Genomic DNA, 24,154 nt, shown 5'->3' on the forward strand with positions numbered 1-24,154 from the left:
TATTTATGTGTAAATAGGACGAGTGACTTTAGCGTAAACGTTCCTTTGACCAAAGTCAGCAGGACTGAAAGGCGAAGGATAACGATACTATTGTGCTATCAGCTTGAAGGTTATTTTTTTTACTAGAAAACGAAATTTTATTTACTGTGGTGCTTCCAACAATTCCCGTTGAATCCTCACATCATTTTTCCATCCCACTGCAAAGCAGACTTAAGTATCTTTATCGAGATATTTCTCTCATAAAAATAATTGCTAAGGTGCTTTTGCATTCTTGTCCTGACACTTTAATCATTTAGATCTATTTAATAACCTGCTACCAAGTAATCGAGTGGAAATATGGAAAGACGAGGTATCTACTTGGTTGTATCGCGACTACTCATCGAGTGTACTTTATAACAGAATTTTCGCTGTACAAAGTGCTATGGAAATCGAGTTAATGGCTGAGCGAGTGTGCCCGTCTCGATTGTAATACATACGTAAGAGCACGTAAGAGCTAGCAGAGTGTTCGAGTTGCAAGGTAATCCCATCTAAAAAAATCTTAAGCTCCAAGAATATGAAATTAAAACTGTATCAAGAGAGATAGAGAGGGAAAGTATACAGCATATTCCAAAGTTTGAATAAGAATTATATTAAAATGAAGGGTTTATATAGACTGATAAAATATTTGTGGCGCTGTTATAAAATAATTTGGTAATTAATTCAGGAATTAATTATGTATGATTGCTGGACTGCTACAGAGGGCATTCGAATAATGGTATATCGTATATAGCTCGAGGCTTTCATTCTCATATGCTATTCTGTCTGGTTGCATGTCTGGTGTGACCGCTTTCTTCTCATGGTACATAAGGTCATTGACCTCGTCGCATCCTGGACTTTTCGCGGCCTTTACTACTTACGTGCAGACATATGTCATGACCAATCAGGATGTTTTGCGTGGAAACACGAAATTTCAATGCTATATTGAAAAAAGTTGCTGAACGATTATAAATTTCATTAACGAACGGAGCCACAAATTTCAATGTTACAATTCACACGTGTTTTAATTGATTCCGTTCTCCTTCTATATAATACACTATAGTTGAAATATTAACGAATGAGTTTTACACAGTATTCGATTAATATATTTTTAGGGAAAATATTTGAGCATGTTGGTTCATCAGTACAGCTCATTTATCTTACGAAAATATTTCATTGACTCTCGCTAATAGGTTATTAGCTCCGTTATTATCAACTGGAAAAGATAGTAGTTTAGGACACTCTCTGGAGGTTTGGTCGAAATTGATGTATATTAACTGTTGCAAAGATGGGGTGAAGTTGGATTTGGTGAAGCTCATAGAGACAACGGAGGGAATGAAGAGAATTGAGAAATTCTCACGTTACCCGAGGGCATCGGCATCGAGAACAAGTTTAATATTACTATCCGAGTCCCGAATACTGCCTATGAGTCCCACAGAGAAGTTGTGGTACGACGCTTGACGCAGAAACTATCGTCGTAGCTCTCTCAACTTCCAGTGGAACTGGGATTCTGGGATATCATATCGCCGTTCGGTCCGTTCAGTGCGTTCAGTTCAGACTTGGCCAACCTGAAGACCACGACACTCTATATATATATATATATATAATGTTGTGCAGTGCTAGCAACACTTTGAAGAGAATATCATTCATGTTCGATCAAGTGTTTGAAATCTCTTCCTTATTAACCGGACTTCGTTACTATAATAGATATTGCAGTCTTATCCACTAGTATATTAATTTACTAGACAGAGAGAATATCACAGTAAAATTACTCTGTGAGAGTTTCCTTCAGAATAGGTTCGAGTCATCTTCACGCTGTACTCTCTTGATTAAAAATATCTTTTTTTATTTTTCTCTTCAAATTGCACTACTTATTTCATTCCTTGTCATACAACGACTCTTCGACTCTGTTATATACCAATTTCAGTCGATTCAGAAATTCTTCCTATTTAATCTTTGAGTACTCTTTGTTCACAAATTGGTAGTCGATCAATGACTCGTTGCTTACATGTGTAAAGCAATTTTGGTGTTACATGTTTGCTTTCCAAGAAACATTAATCACTTAATGGAAAAAGTTCATGGGATACAGAAAAATACATATCTGGACAATAAACTTGATTATTGAAATCTAATCTTCGATCAGTTTTATTTAAGCAATATTCCCTCTATTACTTGTATATTAATTCCATGGTAATTTTTCTTGCCATGCAAACATATGACACTAGAATTTGTGGATATTGACAGCAAAGAGTCAACTGTAATATTCTGTCTGTGAAAAGCAATGTTTTTATCAATGAAGCTATCTTTATGCTTCACTCTGAGATGTTAGAGATATGTAGAATTGCACGAGTGAAGTGCGACAAGATCTTCCATATATAGCTCGTATCCTCTCGACATTGTTTGTGTTTACATTTAGCCTGGGGATTTTCCCGCCTCCAGGATTACGTCCCACGACACCAAGTGCCGAAAGCTCTGAGCAGGCCACACAGTGTGTGTCTCATTTTGCTTAAAGATTATTTTGAATGCTGATTATCCTCTTACAACATTTCACAACTGCCAAAAAGTCATATTTTAGCAATTTTTTTAATGTTGACAAAATTAAAAAATATTGAAATAAATATGCAATAACTAAATATTTCTAAAGCTTCAAAATTAATGGTATAATAGTATTATCCTAGTACCATTAGCGCTCTGTCTACATACCTGCATATAATACGATTTTTACACAGATGACCAGATTTTATTTGTGATCAAAAGTTGTAAAATCCCGAGGGAATCTTTTTGGGGGAAAGCGCGAATAGAATCCGTTTTGGCCGGTAGCAGTTCCATTTTATGAAATCATTGTCTTTCAATAGGGATCCTTGTAGATCATGGTGACAAAGGGCCCTGAGTATTAGCACGTTGATAGAGCGACCGGTAAGAAATCTGATTGTAAAGGACGACCGAACCAACGGTTCCACTTTTCCCATGGTATCCCGACCTCGTAAACTCTATTTCTGCCCTCCCCCTCTTATCTCTGATATTTTTTCTTGTCTATTTTTTGCAGACTTCATTCTCTCTCTCTCTCTCTTTAGGCGGTCACGAGATTCTCCACTTTTAACCTTCATGGTCGTTCATCGCGTCCTCTTCTTTTTGTATTCAGCCAATTGAGGAAGTTTCTCTCAGTTCTTCTCACCTTTCAAAGAAATATCACGACTATTTCAATTCTCACTGATATTGCCAAGCGATAGACGGAGGTTGCCTCGGGCCAACAGGACCATCCTTTATTTTATATCATCGATGTTTCTGTATAGCATTCTTACCCTATCCACCTACCCTCCTTGCCTATCTCCCGTATCTTCCCATCATACAAGTGTTTCAAGCTCCGAAACGTCACGCTTTTCTTCTACCGGTTTTTAAATTCTTCAGGACAGAAATATTTCCCATTCCCTTCTATGTGTACTTTCCTGAAAATAAATTTATACCACGGATGCGTAACGTTACAATAAATTTTACAAACTATTCCTTTATGAAAAATACTAACATACCTCGAGATTTTGCTACTTCATTTCAGCAAATCCACTAACACCCTGCAGACAAAGTTTGTTATTTCCTGAAAGCGAATTCTCTTCCATCCATCAAGCTACTCAAGTTTTAATTATTACAGCATTTTCACCAAAAATTTCTTCTCCAACCTTACAGACTGAATCTTCGTTTAGTTATACAAATATCTGTACTTTGACTGATATATTGAAATTTTAATTAACAGTAATAAAAAAAAAATATTCTGAAGCAAATATATACAGAGTTTGCCATATGAAACGAATCGGAGCGATCAGACGTGTATATCGGTATATATAGCTATAAGAGATATTAAAATTTTATATACGGTGTTTTCAAAAAATATTATTTACATTCAGAAAGGTCATATCGAAAATTCTGATAGCAATAATAGTTACGGAAATACACCTCCACTTGCATCTGTGCTCTGGAGCGTTGTAACTGGCGCAACCTATGTAAGAAAAGTGGTGGTGTCGCGATTGGTCAAAAAATTGCTTTTATAGCGAATATAACGCGAAATTGGCAGGAGGTATTTCCTAATATCGAAGTTACCTAGCCCCCGAAAAAGAATGTTGGGGTGTGGGATCATAGGGAAGGAGGGGGAGCGAGTGAACGAAAAGAGGAAGAAAAAAGAAGAAATAGCATAGCGTGGTAAGAAAGAGGGGGGGGGGTGCAAGATATAAAACAGAATGAGCGTGTGACGAAGGAGTGAAAAGGGGGTAAAAGGGGGTTAAAAGAAGGGAATTGAGACGGTCCTTGGTACCCCTGAAATCCAGCCGAAACAAAGGATCCCCTGAAACTCGCGGGAAGGAAAGCCACAGGGCACAAAGAGTCTCGCTGAGAAACCACCTCGGCTCCTTACAAAACTTTTCAATGCGGTGAAATTATAACTTGCAGACCTGTCTTCCGTGACCGAAATTTTCACTGTTGGTAAAACGTCCTGGAGACATTTGCAGCGGACATTTAATTACTTATTTTTATGATTAGCTTCTGATCTTCGTACATAATTAATTGTCTGAAAGCACAAGCTACAAAAACTTTAGGTCTCTACGAGCATCTTTCGAGGATGAGGAGCCATTAAAAGTTTTTGTATAAAAGAATCAAGGATGTATCTGGCGACTTGGTTTAATATGTTGTGCCTTGCTTAATTTCTATCGATGAATGGTTAGCTTTCTGTGGTTCTCGTGACGTACGCTCGTATTTTTTCCACCCGATTCATCCATCAAGAAGATACCTTCCTGTCGAAAGCACCTGATGCCATCTGACTGCAGGATCTCACCATCCACTCATTCTAATGGTCATACTTCGCTCCCTTTTCTCCCCTTCCTTTTTCGTATCTAACTTTTCCACTTTTTTCAAAATAAAATCTGAAAATCAGTACCAAGGATCCAAGTGTGTCCGGAAACTTTTCATCTCAATAATGATGAATTGTTTAAAAGAAAATTGTTCAAATTTGACAGTTTTGTATAATCTCAATTTTCTACTTTAAAGTAATAGTATAATACACCATACTGTGACAAGATTTGTATCTATCTGCGTAGTGTAATCACACTACCCTGCTGGTTGCATAACAACAAATATTCTATTCCGTTTTGACAGTATACTACAGTTTCATAGAAAGCGTGAGTAGGATTCGCTCGCGATATCGCTGAAAATGGAGTCATTTCACGAACAGAAAGCAGCAAACGTACATTTTGGATACATGTCGTCTCTTGAATATGATGTATTTTCCTTGTAAATATGACTGGAGTCATAAGAATCTTTTGTAAGAATTTAATTGCTCGAAGTAATGTATATAAATTAATTCAAATTGTATGAAATTCTGGCAACAATTAATTTCTTTTTTTTTAATAGTCATTGTTGTATTTAAAAAGTATAAATATTATAACAGGTAACGTGACACACTTATCAATGACATGAGTCAGATGGTCGTACCAAAAAATATCGCATGGATGCAAATTATTTTACTGGTTAAATTTTCGTGAAACGTTTCTGGCATTTTCGCGCAAAGTTAATTGAATTCAGGATGTTCTGGGCATAACGGCGAACACCTGTCGCGGTCGCTAACCGAATGAATTCATGTGTAAGTACAGGCTGGGATGCAAAGTCGATAAAAGCACTTGTGATCACTAGTTCAACAAGTAATTGCAATTTTGCAAGTCTCATTAAACTCTCACCTATTAAATTTTTCCATTTTGCTATAAACTCTCTTGAACTCCTATTAAAATATATAACAATAATACGAACCATGTAGTTATTATATTTCACATAATAATCTAAATATGATTTAATAAGAAAAAAATTTATTAAAATCCTATAATAAATTTGAACGAATGAGCAGTTGCTTCAAAATGACTCGTTTACAGGAAAGTGTTGGAAGTTTTGATATTTGCGACAAGCATTATGCGGTTTCGATTGTCTATAGGGCCCTTGAAAATTGTATTGTAGCTTCATCTTCAAGATTAATGGTAGGGAGACATGCTAAAGCGATGCATTGTGAAATAAAAGCCGAGAAACAAGTTATATAACTATGAGAGAGGGAGGGAGCCACGCGCGAGCACTTTTCCGCGGTTATGTGTCACGAATGTAAAGTAATGTTCGTAAATCCCACGTGTACCAGGCTACTCGCGATGTCGCATTTTGCCGTTCCATCGCGTTTTTTCATTTACCTCACTTACTATTCTAAATCATCCTTTAGTAGGTCCGTCACATCGATTTAGTCATAAAACAATATTTCAACGAAATAAATTGGCAACGTCAACAAATAACTTTATTACTTACCGAGTAATCGTTTGTAATATAATTATTCACATAAGGAATTCAATTATTAGTTCAAAACATTCCAAGATGCTAAATTTTAAAATTGATATTAGAGGGAATATGGGAAATGCAAATAGATAGAAATAATTGAAAGAGTTAATTAATTAAACCTAATGAGCAGACATCTTATCAATTAATGAAGCAAAGCTTCTAGTAAATGGTTGTCTGTGAACAGTATTAACATAGAAAATGATCCATAGAGAACTCAGACTGTAATTCAAGCAATTAGTTGATTCAGAAGAGACCTGGAGCATAATTCATAATCAAAACGATCTTCTCTTGTAAAGGAATTATAAATTTATGTTTATGAATTATAACATCTAAGCTACTTCACCTTATTTTTTAATCACACTTTAAGGTAATTTTCATTTTTTCCATCTTGGTAGTTTCAGATAATTGAACAGTTTAAAAAGATGTAGAAACTTGATAATGAATTTGTACTTGGATTTATAGAACGAGGGAGATTGTTATTTCAGATATTACGCGAAATCTGTAATCGACAAAGACTTTTTTGAATTGAATAAAATAAAAGTCAGTGGCAGTGCGATTCGCGAAGCACGTACGTCAGAAGTCGTGAAGAAGAACGAGAGGGGGGATATTTCGAAAGCTTTGAAAAAAGCACAAGATGTGAAGAAAATTCGATTAATAAAGTTGGAGGGGGGGGGGGGGGTCATTGTTACAATCGAAGAATTTAGTAGTAAGAGAGAGGAGTGGTCAGACGAGAGAAAGCAAAGAAGAGAGACGTTGGGTGGAATGGAACATAGCAGTGTACGAGGTGGGGATAGGATTTTAAGGGGATAGGGGAAGCTGGTAGGAGAATTAGGAGGGGGTGAACTGAACGGAGCAAAGCCCGTGAGAGCGTGAGAGGGTAGCGATTGTGCTACAGTCGCACCGCGACGTCCGCGACACCCCCACGAGTGCAACCGCGTGCTGCAATAAGTCCTTAGCCACGCATAAAGGCTTCGTGAACAGTGATATGCTTTTAAAATCATCGTATCTCAAAATTCTGTCGTCCTTTTCCACCTACTCTATACGCTTGACGTGATTTTTTCTCTATCGCAGATACGCGTGTCTTATTCTCTTCAGTTTGACGAAGCGTTACTGCTAAATACAGTACTGGGAAATTATTCATTCGGTAAGTGATTCTGTAATTTGTTTCTATCTCTATAGTTTGGTACTTCATTCGACATGCATCGTTCAGGTTTTCCTCTTACGTTCATCTACCATGAGGTCACTCTTCGTAGAACCTGTTGATAATCTATATCTCGTAAATCCTATTTGGATATTATCGCAAAAGTGACACGAGTAAAGAATCTAAACCCCTTTCTTAGACTTGCTGCGATTGAAACTGCATTATTTATTTTTATCACTTTTTTTTAAATTTTATTAAGTGTGAAACAATTTTGTTAAGTCTTTCAAATAATTAATAAATAAAGCTAGGTGTTAACATTTTTAATAGATGCAGCGAGAAAGAATCTTTTGATAAAAATAAATATTTATTTAGTTTTGATAAACGACTGGTTTTTAATTAAAAGGAAAGTAGTTGGATCAAACCAATTTTAATCCATTTAATTAAATTTTATTTATATCAAGTAAATATTTATTTACGACTATGCAAATAAAAATGAGTTATTTAAATCCAATTATTTCCTTCTCAGTGTTAAAAGGCTACAAGATCCATTAAAGGAGCAATATTTTTGTATGTACAGAAGTATAGAAGAACGAGTCAAAGAGAAAGGGGTAGATATAGTTATACGAGGATCTCGAACTTGATTTTTTTCATAATTACTACGACAATTTTCCCAGCAACGACCTCTGCATAACATTTTTACGATGGTCCTTTTGCTTTTTCTTTTATTCGTTCGTTGCACCTGTAGACGGTCTTCCTACATTCTCTTCCTGTCTGTTTGCCCCCGTGCAATACTTTTATACCTCGTTAACTTTCCACTGGAGTGTTGCCAATGATTTTGGTCCGATTTCAAGAAACCTGTTGATGAAGCTTGAATTTGGCCAAATTTAAATTAAATTTACAGATTCATCAATGAGAAATCCAATTTTTTCCGAATTTTGTCTTGTTAATGCTGAAGTGAATAGAAATGCTGTTATATTCTGTAAATTGATTAAGAATTATTCATTTCAAGGACAACGGAAGATCTTTTACGGGGACTCGTAATTTTATGTTATTATTATCTTTAATTTTATAGGAATATCGGGAAGTTAACTAAAAATACAGCTATAATGTAAAAAGAGTCGTTGGGGTTATATTTCTTCTAGTAGAAACTCATAATGGCTTAGCATTTAGGATTCTAGCAACGCGCTCGATATTTCCGGAGTCGGTTAATAAGCAGAGCGGTGGGAAAGGCGGTTTTCACGATTGTTCCATTTCCTTTTTCCATTTGTCCTACCAATTGTCCGCAGCTCAACTTATAATTTGATCCGTCTTACTCTTTTTCTTATATTTTATATCTTTCTATAACTCTCTTATCAATTTCCAGGCTATAATACAGTATATCTATTTCTCCTTCACCAAACAAGCAATATACTTTTAATCGTAACGTTATTACAGCAGGATTAGCACAATCCAAGATCCTAATGGAGTGAAGGATAATTTTATAAAAGCAAAAGAAATGTTAAATATTTGTAATCTTCTCAAAAAAATTAATCTTTCCTGAATTTTCGGTTTACAATGTCGAATTAAATTTTTCATAATTTAAAAACTAAAGAATTTCTTTTAATCCTTTCATTCTATTGGATTTTGGGATAAAAACACATCTAGTATCGGATGGTTTTTATATTTCAATACGAAATAGTTTTTTGTAATGCGATTGAGGAGTTTATCCTCGGTGACTGTTTCGTATATCGATGAAAAATTTGCCAATACCGTTTAAGCTTTGGTTTCGCGAGATGCTTGAACAAATCGTTGAGTCGACGATTCGAATTGTTTGCAATGGTCTTCCAGCGGACGGCAAGAAGAATTATCTGAAATTTAAAACAGTTCTGCCATGATCCAGAAACAAACGAGAATCGTCACCGGTGCAGGTCCTATACCATTCCATTAGCTGACTATTCTGATAACAGATCCTGCTTTCCCGACCTTTTTCGTAGCATTTAAGCGATTTCGCGTGACTTGGATGAAAACTGCTCGACGACCTTCCTAATTATTCCCCTTATTCGCAGGTTTTTAAACGACAGTCCTCCTACACCAGGACATTTTTCTCTTCCTCGTTTCATTCGTATATATATATATATATATATATCTATACATATATATCCCAACATAGTCACACCCATACAACCCGACATATTGCACGGTCCACTATTTTTCAACAGCTTCGTTTTATTCTGAGAAAATTGATACCGTACCACCCTTTCCATAACTTACCAGCGAAGAAAATAAGAGTCTGGCGCTCTCATTGTTCTAAAAATAGATCCTCTCCGTTGTTTCTTTGAAATTTGTCGAGAGCCCATTGAATCCTGGACCAATAAGCCCCCTTCATATAGAAAATAAATTTTCCTCGGCCACGTAACTGCTTCTTTGGCGCAGTGTTCCGTTTAGCCCACTTACTGTCCTTATTTGTCGTTGCCTGAAACTTGATTCCAGTTTCGTTTTTGTCCTCACCCCTTTCACGTTATTTTCTCTTGTATTCCGTTTCTTCGCTATACTCTGGCGACGAAACAACGTTGGGAGGAATCAACAGAGGACTCTCGTGTGGAGAAAGACTTTTCGACGCTGTACATTTTTCTACATCGTAAAAGTTTCATTCGGTTGTTCTGTAACATTTATTTCGACGTGGAGACTATTTATCGTTGGTATACTCTTTCTCACCCTTTCTTCCTACCCCCACCCACAGTCTTTGCATGCGTCCCACCTCTTCCAACAGGACAAAATTTCCCATTTCCATCTTTCCCCATCGCTCTCCCTTTTCTCCACTCCGTCTCTCTTATTTTTTTCGATGCTTCCTTTCGTCTTTTCCTGATGGGCTCTGTCCGTCCATCGTCACGACCATTAACCATCCGGGCGCAATTTTCCTTGGACGATGGAAAAACTTTTCCCCGTTGACAGTGTGGAAATACGTGTAAGTGGAAGTTTCTGCTTGCGAATATGTCAAGCAGTTCACACACTAACACACAATAGCTATATATACTTAGAGAGGTGGCATTTTCGAGGCTCAACGCTAATACTTTCCAGATCTCCTATTTCAGAGACTGAAGGCCTCTAAGGCCTCTTCTACTCTATAATGAACCAACTTATCAAACTGGACTTGAATTCTCAACTATCGGCTTCACTCCCTTTCATTATGCGAATTTCTACGAGTGATAAGTCTCAGGTATTTTAAACATAATTACACCTTTGGTAATGTATCCACTAAACGCTATATACACACATTAAAATTAATGAAAAATTTCTGTATTTTTTTTTTCAAAATTTATGCAAAAATGATTTCAAAGTTACCTCTAAATATACTTCTTTTTCAGTAAAAGTTTGTTTTGTTAAACTTTAAATTGCTGAAACTAGTGGCACTCTTACGCGTCTGCTTTTATATTAAAATTCAAGGAATAAATTGTGTAAATTCAAAAGTATATTTATTACGTTGTACATTTTTATCTCTCTTGAGCAATTAAGTAACAAGCTTCTGGACCCGAAGATGTTAATATCGCTTTTCTAAAGCACCTGTAATAATGGATAGTAATGAAATGGAAAAAGTTAAACGAACATTGAAAATTCCGAAAATGGGCACTTTAGTCCTCCCTACAGTAAAAGCAAATGTGTGGAATTTTGCATTGTCATCGAATTCATCGGTAATTGATCTTGAATAGGTGTTATCAGAAATTGAAGACTTCGTAAGATTCTCATGATTCTATTAACTGGATAAAACAATAAGAGAAATTACTGTATTATCTTTTATTCTTCGCGAGAAATCTTTTTCAATTATAACACTTTTCTTTCTACTTTATTTATCTCTGAAGATTTTTCAGCTGCAGTAGACGACTTTAATATTTTCAAGAATTGCCACTTAAAGCTAAATGCAATAATGCAAATGTAAGAATAACCATCACAATATCGCACAATTTTTAGAATTTTAGCAACGTAATATCTTTCAAGCTTATACGTAATTAATTTTGTAAATTTAAAAGAACAATGGAATTAATTATTAGAGCTTATATAAGTATTTTCTAAGATATTTAACATTAAATATTTAAAAAAATGAAAGAACATGAATATAGTATATCAAGCAAAGTGTAGATAATCAAAGGAAATGATAATATTCTGATGGTAGAAATACTTAGTGTGCCCCTAATTAGATGAGACAGTATCGTTTTATCTTTACTCATGCATACGTCGATTTTCCAAAAATACTAAAAAAGATAATAGCACTTAATTTATGAAACCTTTTCAATTTCATTTTCTAATGTTTTACGAAGAACTCGAATGTTAGCTTGCACTTGGATATTTTTTAGATGATTTCTTATTAATAGACACTAAGGCAAAAACTCTAAATAGAAAGGTTAATTCTGAGATGAAAAGTCTTATATAATTATTTAATATTGTCAATATTTTCCAGGTTTTAGGGAAAAGTAATTGAATTTGGATCAATGAACCAATTTATAGAAAATGGAAAAGCAGGAATATTTTGATTAAGAACGAAGTAGGAGTTATTCAACTTTTTACTTAACTAGTAGTCTTTCTTTTTAAAATGCAGACTCACAAAATTCATTGTCTGATCACTGTCTCTCTCTCTCTCTCTCTCTCTCTCTCTGCGCGACTAATGACGTGCTTATTAGTCGGCTCCAATACAAGACCAAGTAGGGACCTCTGCTCCTTGATAGGAATTATCTGACTAGCTTATATAATTTCGAAAATATTGACAATATTAAAAGAATGTATAAGAAATTTTTCTTATAATTAGTTCTTCTATCTAGGGAATTTGCGGCTTGGCACGCTTAAATAGGATACACTCTATATGTAAAACCAGCAGAAATTAACTATGCAGGAGTGTGCAATTTACTTAAGTATACTCCTTCAAGTCGCTTATGTCGTAAAAGCAGTGAATTAAACACATTCTGTGTTTCCATCTTACGATCTCTAAATTTTGACACTTAAGAATTTATCATAACCATTCTGCAGGTTTATTGATAATCTTTCCTAACTATAAAAGTTTAAAAATAAAAGCAAGATAATTTTTTCATGTTTATCTACTTAAAAACTAAGAACGATGCCTAAGTAAAATGTATAAATTGACGTAGTTGGAAGCAATACGAACTGAGTAGTTAGGTGCTCCCTTCAGTTTTCTGCTAGTCTTATCCTTCCAGTGGCACTCGTCTGTCTTTTCGTTCTTCCCTACAGTCATGCACGGACACCGATTTTGCCTGAGCATGCTTAGCTGTAGTGATGGGGAGAAGCCAGTCGAGGTCCAGCGGATGGATAAGATTAGGAAAGTGGAAGGGAACTCAACTGCTTAGCTTATATTGCTCTCTACTCTACATATGTATACACGGATACCAATTTTCTTTAAAAGGTCGTATCCCACATGAAAACTTTTTATGAAACGATGCTAACTTTTTATTATTATGATTATAGAAAGCTAGACCAAATAGCTATTTCTAATGTTCTCTTATATAATAATTGAACTTTAAAAAACAATTATCAAATATTGATCTACTTTTAACAGATTTTTTTTTAATAGTATGAAAGAAATATTGTTATTTTTTTCTGACCAATTTTTTCCAAATATGGGACACGATTTTTTGAAAAGAATAGATATCGCAATACCGAATGAACCATTTTAACTAGAATTTGCAGTTATTTTGAAAATAATGCAGTATTGGCAAAAAATGTTTCAAACAAAAGTTGTTTTAATTCGAAAGAGAAACTAGGGTAGTTTCATTCTTTGATTTTAGGAGGTGTGATGAAGAATGTATGAAGGTTATCATGAGCTTTTTAAATAAAATTTCCAATTGTTTATTACTAATTTTCGTAGCTTATCTTAAGAGCTTTCAAAACTCTTTGTTTAATTTTTTCATTTCATTTATTCATTTACAAGATATTTCGTTTTGGGCTTGCATATAGTTGTAGCCGTAGCTGAAGTAGTGTAAGTTACCACTATGCTCAAACACGGAAATTCGTTCATCTGCGTATACTTTCAAATCGAAGTATCTCATAAACGATTGAATGAAATGAAAAGAGGGCTTTGGAAAGCTCTTCAGATCAGAGAAAGGATATGCAATAATATATAAGGTGTTTTATAAAAATAAAACTCATGGTGACCTTCGTATTTCCTTCAACTTACCTCTCAAGGTGAGATTATCGATACTATTTTACATCCTACTTGTAGTGAAATAACATTTATTTGAAACATTTTACCTTATACAGCATTATTTTCAAAATAATTGCGTACGTGATTAAAATAAGCTTACCCTATTAGTCATACGTGTATTTTGTCATTGTAAAACAATAGAGCTGCAGTTGCAATTGAAAATTCTCCGGTGTAATAAATTTCTGTAAGTGCCTCATAAATTTGTTTAAGTGAATTAAAGATACTTAACAATGATACGTTAATGAAATGTAACTGAGCCAGGTATGTTGAGAGTCACGCTACACAAATATATGATCATTTTTTAAATCTTATTCCACTAAGGAATTAAATTAATTTTAGTTAAAAATTAATAACTGAAAACGTAGAAATGAGTGATTAATAAAATCGTCTCTTTGGAACCATCGTAAGCTAGACTTTTACGGATAGAGTTCAAACGGCACGTGTTCTTGGCTTTCCTTTGGGAGGTTCTCCTGGATGATTGCCAATGAATGCTTAAACGGAAAGGACCTGTTGATAATCGCGTGATATAATGCTCCGTTCGCCTTGCTACTTGCAAGAGCACCCTTCGTAGGAATATTTCACTTTTTACTCCCTCACACGCGCGTTACTCTACACGCCACAGATAGATCATATTTTACGTCACGTTAAAAATAATCCATTCTTTTTCTATTTCCTTCTTGAATTTATTCCAAAACTGTTTACTAAAATATTCTTGGTGATTATTTTTTCTCACTATATATTTACTGTTAGAATAGAAATTTCACTGTATCGAACACTATAGATTATCAAAGGAGTCAAAATAATAAGCTAACAAAGTGAAAATATTATTTTATTTTTAAATATTTGAAAGTCATTTTTTTAAATTTAAAATAAAGCGTTTGGTTTGTGGTACTTTTAAAAATAGACGTTTCAATATTAAAAAAAAATGTTATTATTATTATTATGATAATATTTAAACGAATCAGTGGATGATATTTCGGGGTGGTTTTTGGTAGGGAAAATGCTCAATCTAAAGGGAGAAATTGTGAAAAGGGATGGATTAATAAAGCTTTATTGCAGAGGAACGCCGAACGATATTATTTCGAGGCATGGACATTTTTAGCGTGATTATACTTTCTCTTTAAATGAAAGAGGTATTTTATCAACGCATATTCTTCATTATTTATATCCAATCGAATCGTGAGCAAAACGCATTTTTACCAAAAACGAATAGATGTTTTGTTTGAGCGGTGCTTAATTGCGATTTAACGTCTCGGGATCTGCGAGTCACGGATACAAAAACCAAAGTCTCCCCGTTGAAATTTTGTGCAAAATTAAAGGCTAGAAGGGGTATCAAGGGGGTTAAGTGCGCTGGTTTTTGAAATATTCGAATAGGCCAATAAGCAAATATGGGCCAAATGTTTTTGGATCGATCGAAAGCTCGAAATTGAGATGGACCAACTCCAGAGATTGCGCGTGGTCAAGCTTGCCGCGTTTTCGACGAATGCACAACAAGAACCATTAAATAGTGATTTGCCGCGCATAATAGCTCGTTGCTTCGCTCTGTGTTCTTTTTCCAATTTGAAATTTCAGATTGCGCTTTAATATCGGCGTCGCTTAATACGCGACCCGTCGCAGCTTTTTCTCCGATTTCCAAGCTTTATTACAAAAAACCTCACCCCGAATACTCGGCAGATGTCACGTGTTTTTTTTCCACACGATCCTTACACCCACGCTTTCCCCTGGCACACACAATCAACTTTGAACCACAGTATCGTTGTCCACACAGATTCACGGGACATTCAATGTTTCACTCATATATCACGAGCCGTATATATATATATATATATATAGGGTGTCTGCACGCGTATATACAAATATCCTGGCAAAACTCTCGTGACAGGTTGGAGTTACAAAAATCTTTTTACAGAAGAAATAAACACAGTTTTTGATAGAGAGAAAGGCATTTGCTTAAAATTGATATAAAAAATCATGGTTTTTGTGAGTTATCAAGGTCATTTTGGTGATTTTAAACTGTAATAAAGATTCGACCTTGAATAAATATATTAGAACAAATATAGCTGTCAGCGTTTTCAGAGCTAAACATTTTTAAAGATTATGTGTACAAATAGAGTGTATGTTAATTCTCCACCGAGGAAAAATAGAGAAGTTGAAATTTAAAAAAAAAATGTTGGTAGCCCAGTGATCCATGTTTCATGAACGCAAGTTGTTGAAAATTATTCTCCTGCTACCACCTAAACTTTTGTCATGGACCGCCGATATTCTCTGCGTATACAGGTTTGAGATTAATGGGTGCTAAACAGAAAAATTTAAAAAGAGGAGTGGATTTGAAAACTAAAATTCCAATAAATTTTTTCCTTTCACCAAACATGTAAAAAATTTTGCAGAGGTGGAAAAAAGATGACGTGAAAATAACGCCTTAATCTTCCTTTGCTTTCTCTAACATTCGAGTCTTGGTAAGACTCATTATGTGTCTTCAGAACGTAAATTACGTCTGTTGAGTTTCAAGCGTCGTCGTTTATAGGAATAAGGGCCCCGCTGGCAATCACAAAAGAGAAACATCGCGCGGTGTAAATTAAATCGTGATTTGACAGAGGTAGCACAGCTTCTGCTTTATAAGGTGCCACAGTCAGTGAACTTAATGGATAAACTTTGGTATAAACTCTCGTCGATACGGACTGGCGTATTAGATATATCGACCGACTGCTTCCACCTTTCGCGAAACAACTCTCGTTCAAGTTACCCGTTACATAGCTCCAAATCCACTAGAAAGTGGTATTCTCTAAATTTTCACTACCTATACCTATTCAAACTTTTTGACTCTTTTTAAAGCTGATTTTCTCAAACTTAACTTAAGTAAAATACATTATCTGGACTTTAAAAAGTGCAATTTCTTTTACTACATTTTCTTTAACAACAATTCAATCGCTAAAACCTCTCCGAGACACATTTGACGACTGAAATTCGTCATGTACTTATTTTACCTAACTTAACGAATAACAATAATCTATAATTCTAGTGCTTTTATATATTATAATATTCCATGCTTTAGCATAGATTAAATCACTTCCAAACGCTAGAATTTTTCTAAAAAAATCTGCATAAAAACAATATCTAACTACGAAATTAGAATATTACTCTACATTTTGTTTGTATAATTATATGATTTTAAGCCTTTAATCAGTGTAAGGTTATTGATTGAATATTCATATAATATAATTTATTCAAATATTTAATTGAAATATAAAATAGCTTCGAGATACATTGCCTTCTATTAAAGATACTGGTATCACAGGATTCAGTTAGTCTAGTACCAAGTAGTTACAGTTGATATAAATCAGACAAGTTAGCTGCGTGACACACGGTATCGTTTACTCCACGTTAATAATCTTACAGTGCGAGTTTCGTCGTCACGTTCCAAGGTGAGAAAATTTGTCGAGGGAGATGTTGTGTCTAAACGGAGTGTTGGGTGAAAGAGTGTAAGAGATTTTTATTCGATTCGCAGGAGCTTGCCTGGAACTCATAACATCTTTGTTTAAAATTCAACGTGACCGGATGTCGCCAGATTCGGCAGGAAATCGTTTTTACTCTTCGCTCGTAGAACCTCACCGTTACGGAACAGCAAATCGGGAAACTTTACATCTGCTCAGGGCAGTTCTTGCCACGATTCCATTCCGTTTCGTTTCATTCGAGTTTCTCGAGTGAGTTTCAGAGGCGCCGGGTTTCGGGTATCCAGCACCAGAGCGTGCACAGCATTTCAATAAAAGACATACACCGCCTGCTTTAGCCTTCGCCCGTTGCATTCCCAAATCCGATACTTGCGCCCACACTCCCCTTGTGCTCGCCCCTTCGCCTGCTCGCCTTTCGTACCAATCCCTGCACCGATAAATTAATTAAAATTTCAATAAAACGTTCATTCTATTTGATGTATCACGTCGCTCACGTTTGCATAAAATTCCTATCAAAAATAATTATAAAAGAAAATTGTTAATTTAATGCAGTGTAATCAATAAGAATTGTAATAACATTCAATCGAATTAGTATTAGTAACATAAAAGTATAAAGTATAACAAAGTTTGACAATTATTTTTACGATACACAAAAGCAGAAATTTTACTAGTGCAGTTGGCCATGACAAATGATTTGAATTTGGAATGTGTGCAACAGATACAGTGAATTGACAATGCATAGTAGTACATTCTATAATCATTCTAATTATATCGATCAAAAATTTCACTTTTTAAAGTTTATTTTTTCTGTATGATATACAGTTAGACCCGGACACTAGACTATCGCTGTATTTGTTGCACGTTCCCTAAACGCATAACATGAATAGCATGTCCATGTTTTCTACGTATTTACTTTTGGATGAGACACTCTGCACCTTAACGCTGCAGGATATTAATCCTACAGCAGCGTTGCCAAGTCCAAAACCGACAAAAGCGTCCTACTGCGAAGCGAGAACGCGTCTGACTGGCGGAAGGAGATCTGCTCGGATTTGCCGAATACAAAGCAAACCGACTTAAAATCGTAAAAAATATACGCGCTGTTTATAAGCTAATACGGTAATACGGATGAACGTCGCGGGCCCTCGTAGAATTTATAAGTAGGCCGCAATGGTGCAATGCAAAGTTTCCACCGTTCAATCCCCGTGGGCAAACCAGACACATATGAATGCCCTGATAAAATACACCATGTAAAATTACACGCTTTTTCCACGTATACGAGATATTAGAATTTCCATCTTACTCGCTCCTACCCGTGAAACTTGAAAATGCAGCCTTCCATGTAAAATTGCATTCCATCATTTTACGTCTTTGTATATCCCATTTTCTCCATTCACCGTGTAACTTCCCGCTGGTTATTGAAAATATTACATACTCTCTACACACGTATCGTTTGTCCCAAAATTATTGCGAATCAAGAATTCCAACGCTGCGGTGGCGTATACTCATTAGCGAGAAGCGGAATGCATCGAAATGTACGAATTTTAATAGGAGCGAAGCTTTAATTTTAAGCATGGGAAGTTAATATTGGTAGTGCGTGTCTGTGGTTGAATTTCGATACGCAATTTATCCTTGCACCACCTTTTCCCTCTTTCGCCTCTAAGCCTTTTAATATTCGCGTTGAAAAAGCAATGAATTTCATAAGGTACATTCTATAACGTCTGCACTATATTTTAATATTAGGCCTCTTATAAGTATGGAATGTGTATCGGAGCTCGATTGTTACGAGCGAATTGGTCGAAACGTTGAATTTCACTGTATTTTTTCAAAGGCTAAAAGAGTCCACAGCCGTCGAGCCAAGTCTGACGGTAGCGGAACTCATGAATGTATAATAAAATGTGCTGTGCGAGATAAACAAAGGAAAGGAAAGGAGGGACATTGTATATCGTACAGAGCTCTGGCCGACAAAAATATGTTGCTGACCAGAACATAAATTATAGCGAATCGGCCCACTAACTTTTATTTATTGCTGTTTCAAGCAGCTGCTATTATATACCACGCGCGGACTACACTATATTTTTATTTATTCAATCTCAACACGCTTCAAGTCCCATTCACGAAACGATCGTATTCACACTCTTCGAGTACTTGTGCTAGATTAGCTTTTCAATTTCCTATTTCTTCCTGCAACTAGAATTATTCATGGAATTTCACGTTAACCCATTTAGTGGCGCAGTTCGCACTGCGATCGAGCGTTCTCCCTTCCAAATATACAAGAAATGCGGGAATAAAAATTCATTGCGGCCTTTCAGCTTGTATATGGGATTTAAAATTGCTGCGCACGCATGATATTTTTATGGTTAAGAATCAGATGGAAAGCACATGAAACTATAGGCATTGGTGTACTTGGTGTTTATTCGTATCTCGTTAATTAGCATGAGAAGACTCCGGTATGAGTCTTGCGGTAAGTAGTAAAAGTAAGTTATAAGGAAGACGGATACCGAGTACGCTTTTCTAGAAGGACTGAATTATTTTTACTGTTTTAAAAATATTAAAAGTCGGTGAACCAGTGTTATTTTAGCAATATTATTGCGACTATTCTTTTCTAAAATGACTGACATCATACCTATTTAAACATAAAAGATAAATACGGATTTTGAAAATAAAAATTTCAAACATTTCGTAAAGGTTTTACTATTATTATCATTCGACTGTTAAATAAGTTAAGGAATTATACTAATCAATCAAATTTATCGAATTGAATATTATAATGGAGTAAATTTAATGATACAGCACGTGGAACAATGAAATATTCAAGTTTTCCCCTGCACATTGCACTCGCTATAGAATATCGACAAGTTATACGTACAGGGATCGTATCAGCGGAAACAATAAACCAGTTGTTCAAGATACGTATTAACGTCATAAAAATTTGCAGTAAAACATTGAAAATATTGTAGTCATTTTATAAGTACAGTTATATCGTCTCTTCTTCGTTGTGAAAATATAGGTCCTAAATAATTTATAGCTAGTTTTCGCGAGCTTTCCAACATTACCAGTTAAATTTCAATAAAATTTTTTTAAATCTCCAATGAAATCTTTCAAATGAACTATCTTTTTATATCGCTCATTTATTACGACAAAATTTATAGCAACTTTTACTAGCTCCATGTTACATATATTGGAGTTCACTTTACGGCTTTTTGTAGCTGTTGTCTCTCTGAGGTGATGACAAATGATCGCTCCATTGAATTCCGTATATTTTAAACTTTATATCATTGTTATGTACTATTATTAATGAGACATTTAGATTTATGGAATATTTGTACGACGATTATATTAAAATGTGCATTGAAATTTTAAGCTATCTGAAGTGAATATGCGGAGCAATATTTTTTGTCGCTCTTTCAACATCTTTAAAAGCTCGAATCTATAAGGAGATAATGCTTTTATGGTTGACTATTCATGCGAAATCAGTTGTGAGTGCTCTATTACTGATATTAATAACAGTTTTAATCGTAATGTTCTTTTTTAGACTGGTTCTGTAATTGATAACGTATAATAATGATGTATGTGTATTTCAAACAATGGAACATAATTATAGCAATACGAGAATAATAAAAACTAAAAAAATATACATTTCTAAACTTGATAATAAGGAGGCTTTATTATCAAACAATTATAACTGCCAAATACAAAATAGTATCTATGATATGTAAAAAGATCAAAGAGTTTACTTTGCAAGTTTATAATATTTATTACATAACATATATTTGAAGCTTTGAGACCTCTTGAATTATTATTAACTTCAATTTATTATAAACCAAATAAAGCTTGCAAGCTGGACATTGAACTGACGGCACATTCAGCCGAAGCTGTTTATTCTTGATAAATATTATATTATCGTCATTTTACACAAAAGTATCATTTGACTTTACTGCTCGCATTGATATTATATTTATTATTGTTATAAATATTGTTATGATTTCATTGGAAACTCGCCACAATTTATATACAGCTTCTCTGTTTATAAATGTCCCAGCAAATAGAGCCTGTCTAATAAGAATTAACGTGTATGACTGCATTTTTTCCTGGAAAAAATATAGGGTTGATTTTAATACGAATAATACTGAGACTCCTCCCTAAAATACTTCGTATATAAAAATATAATGTTAGCTCGACCTTAGACATAACTAACGTTTTCGGTTTCAGTGCCAGGTACGCATTATTTTTCGAAGTCGTATATATACTTACGTATATTTAAAAACCAAAAATGTCGTAAGGACCTTCGATTAAATACATGAAAAAGGTTGGATAAAAAACTATTCTAAGCACATCGATGACCTACCAAATCATGGCACAGCGCAAAAAACACTACCAAAGGAGAACATACAGAGTGATTGTACAGATATTCAAGAAAAATCCTTATCTATCATTGCACGATGGACAGTCCATTTTACGTAAGAAGGTTCTACAGTCATCACGTGAGTCGATAAGAAAACGTTTACTGGTTCATCGAGTCAAATTTCGAAGCACAATAAAGAAACTCAGCGGAAACGTCAGATTTTCTATTCTTACCTGATCATGTTTCCGGATCCGTTCCATATCCGGTCTGACTCTTCCCGTAAGAAAATTTCTATTTATATAAAAAATTCGTGGGTTTAAAGGTTAAGTTTTGAAGATGCATATACCTATAGAGCCGAGGGTCTAAAATCTCGAGGGGTAGAGTACTTTCAGCGTGGCTTGATTTGACAGTGAAGCAGCATGAAATGGTCCATTGGCACGTAAATGGCCCGACTATCGTGTGGCCAGGCACGAAGAAAAACGAGCTTGCGTTGAAGCGTTATAAATTGTTCCATATGCACTGCATTAGAGTATAACGCGGCGGCTCAACCGCGCACTGGACGTACCTCGTATTTATTGCGATAGGTTTTTCGTGAAAATGCTGCTCTGCCAAATTTATCGTTTCGCGCGCTCTCACAAAAACAGCCCCATCCTCTCTACCCCCTTCGACCTCTCGTCCCCTGCTCGTCCTTCGCGAACCAACTCACGCATGCATACCGACTAGAAGCCCTCTATTCACCCCTTAACCTTTTTTCCCTCTCTTTCTCTCGCTGTCATTGTTAAACCGCTACCACTACGAATACCCTCGCTGTTTTCATCGCCACGTTCACCTAACGCATCGCCTCTCATCAGTGAATCCAAAGCCAACCCCCCCTTTATCGATACTATTTTCGTTCTTTAACACACATTTTCTTTGTACACCGTTACTAATATTACGAAGAGAATTAATTGTAATTTATAACAAACTCCGTTTGGAATTTATAACATTGAGAAATTTATATATATTTTCGTGCTTGACTGCACGACTCCGTGAGGTTTAGGAAAAATCTCGTCGAATAGTGATCAGTGGTATAACTCTCGGTTAGGCTAATTAATTAATCTACGGAAAGGATGCTGGGGTAATTAAGGAGAAAAAGGAGATTTAAAGTAAGAAAGTAAGGTTATATGAAACTTGGAAAGAAGCAGCATAACAGCGAAACAGTCTGAAAAGAAGCAATATAGCAGCAAGCAGTTTGGAAAGGAATATCATGGAAACTGAGGAAAGGCTAGAAAGGGAAACAAGGTAAAGATCCATGAAATTCGAGGAGAATGCGCGAAAGCCTGATATCAGTAACTAGATTATTATTAATTCGCGTGTGAAATATCTATCCAACCATGTGTAATCGGTTGGAGGAGTCGTATAGAAATATACGTGAGAAATTGTAACCTCGATTCGTATATAATTAGTTACACAACAAAGTTATAGAGAAAATGACAACTACCCTGAATTGTCAGACGTAAAACAATTTAAACAAGACTTAAGCTCTTCAATTAAATTGCCAAAGCAAGAAGGTTATTTGTACATGGTTGTGAATATAAAATATTCGTATCGTTATGCTAAGATCAGCACCGTCGAATATTAACGTTATTACATGATGAGAAGCACTAAGAGAAGTAAAATTTTAGCAGTTCATGCGATCATGAGAATAAAGAGTCTCTAACTGAGCGGAACAAGACCTTATATTTCTCTCGTGAGCACGTACCTTGCATAGAATTCATCGAGTTGACCTAGGGAGGGTCTGGTGCTTAGGAAAAAAATTAGAAGCACTGAACTAGAAATTGAAAATCAAACTAAGTTGCGAGAAAGATAGAAGACTGAGAAAATAATTAGAGTAATTAGCATATTCGTGTAATGACTTGGTCTGTTTTTTATTCCCAGTAGAGAGTCAGGGGAGAGGCATTTATATAGATATATATATATATATATATATATTAGTAATTCTCGTATCGTTTGCTTCAATAAATAAATTTGCTTTTTAATAGTTTAAAAGAATTTTAACCTATTTATTTCAAACTCTTACAATTCACGTCCACTCCTAAATTACAGCGTTATACGATGTGACGAGAATTATTTGATTCCAACAATTGGATTTCATCTTATTTGTAGCAAATTCTCTCTTGAACGTGGTACCAATGTTTTTCTATTTCTCCGTAATTTTCCCCGGACCAATACAGCCTCTCGACGAAACGATGATTATACTGGGTGGCATACTCGACACGCCTTACCTAACTCTGTATGTTCCTTTTGTTTTTTTCCTAGTGGAAAAAATTAGTTTTCGACCACGACTGCTTGCTTTCCTGGTGCTTTTAACGGGTAAAATGCTTTCAGGATTCTCCCTCTCCCTCTCCCTCTCTCTCTTTTCTCTCAACTATTATATATATATTTTTCTTTCACCCCTCGCAGGCATGCAAGCTTGCTCGAGCAGAACTGTTCACATGTTTTCTGTCTTTCTTTGCCCTTTTTTTGCACCCTCAGGTTCACCCCTCTCTTCTTTCTATCTATCCGTATATATGTATATATAAATCTATCCATCTTTCTCGTCCTCTCTTTGCTACGCACGGCACGGACAGCCTGCACGCACAGATGCGACCGAAAGGCCATTGTTGATTTTAGTGGAACATCGCGAATAATGA

General features: G+C 35.3%; 1 protein-coding gene across 2 annotated transcripts in view; it reads left to right on the forward strand.

Annotated features, from left to right (window-relative positions):
- The first annotated feature begins 431 nt into the window (after positions 1 to 431).
- The window catches only part of LOC136775590 (lachesin-like), a 101,915-nt gene continuing 78,192 nt past the window's right edge, over positions 432 to 24,154 (forward strand). Inside the window, exon 1 of one of the 2 annotated variants that reach the window (XM_066730524.1) lies at positions 432 to 517. The gene's annotated coding sequence lies outside the window, so the exon portion shown is untranslated. Of the gene's footprint in view, positions 518 to 7,283; positions 7,511 to 24,154 lie in introns of those variants that run through there. The other variant, XM_066730509.1, reaches the window with a different exon arrangement.

Source organism: Prorops nasuta, unplaced genomic scaffold (genome assembly GCF_024137725.1).
Source record: "Prorops nasuta isolate Cenicafe-Biocafe unplaced genomic scaffold, Cenicafe_Pnas_1.2 PNAS00002, whole genome shotgun sequence".
In the NCBI taxonomy this organism is placed as follows: Eukaryota; Metazoa; Arthropoda; class Insecta; order Hymenoptera; family Bethylidae; genus Prorops; species Prorops nasuta.